General features: G+C 43.5%; 1 protein-coding gene across 2 annotated transcripts in view; it reads right to left on the bottom strand.

Annotated features, from left to right (window-relative positions):
* The window catches only part of bahcc1b (BAH domain and coiled-coil containing 1b), a 56,364-nt gene extending 55,374 nt beyond the window's left edge, over nucleotides 1–990 (bottom strand). For both annotated transcript variants that reach the window (XM_034860181.1, XM_034860183.1), the window contains exon 1: nucleotides 786–990. The gene's annotated coding sequence lies outside the window, so the exon portion shown is untranslated. The remainder of the gene's footprint in view (nucleotides 1–785) is intronic.
* Between the last annotated feature and the right edge of the window lie 68 nt (nucleotides 991–1,058).

Raw genomic sequence — 1,058 nt, 5'->3', positions numbered from 1 at the left:
GGTTCAGAGGCCAACTTATTGCCTTCAACAATTTTGCAATAAAGTAAAGTCACACAGCATAACCGAGACACTAAATCCAGATATTCAGGGGCCGGCTAAAGAGGAGAGACAAGCCCCGCCGAGCCGAAGACAGCCCGGCGTCTGCACCGCCTTCAGACGGAGGGGGAGATGGAGGGAGCTCTGCAGTTTGCGTTAAACTGCCCTGTCTCCCTTCCTGTCAAACACACACACACACACAATAGGGAACAAACAAAGAATAATCTACAATTTGGAATCTATAAAACTACATGCGTGAGGAGGCGCGCTGAAAAGCGAGTGGGTTTGAATAGTCCTCTGAATGAATCAGAAACAAGCAAGTAATTTGGCTGTGAAGAGAGGTCAAATCAAAAAAAAAGTGACACACATAGAACCGACAGTTCCAGACTGGACAGGAGAGAACACAGTGGGAATGAAATATCTAAAATCTAAAAATAAAAACCTTCAAATTACTGTCAAACCGTGAGATGTGTTGCTTTAATGCACATCTTATAATTATAGGCGAGACTGGATGAGGAATGTATTTAGATTAGCCAATGTATGGCAGAGTCATATCAGCTTGCATTTTAAGGTTTACGTCTCTGACAGTGAATAATCTGCGTCCATATTTTGGACAAAATAATCTCCATTTTAAATAAAAACGTTACATTTAAATCCTACTGTGTTGCATGCAGCACTTGAACTGAAATGTACATTTAGTAGGCTACAAAAGAGTATACATCCCGGTTATAAAATAATTCTCTACTTACTGGTAAGTTATATCCCTTGCGTGGCGAGGAGGTTATAATAAAAGAAAAAGTACAAAAATATTCAAAGTGAAAATCCCCGAGTCGCAGAGATGAAACATGTGGGATTGATTACATCCTATGCTGCTGCAGACTGTGCTGTGCAGCCAGTTGAGGTATGGGAGAGACGCATCGTAGAAGTTCAGGCTTGTAGTGAATCGAGGCTCGTTCATGCAGCCGGAGACTCAGACACGCCGGGAGGAGGAGGGGGAGGGAGAGGGGGAGGAGGAGGAGGGG

The sequence above is a fragment of the Etheostoma cragini genome, chromosome 21, assembly GCF_013103735.1.
Source record: "Etheostoma cragini isolate CJK2018 chromosome 21, CSU_Ecrag_1.0, whole genome shotgun sequence".
Classification (NCBI taxonomy): Eukaryota; Metazoa; Chordata; class Actinopteri; order Perciformes; family Percidae; genus Etheostoma; species Etheostoma cragini.
This window is presented reverse-complemented; position numbering and strand designations above follow the sequence as displayed.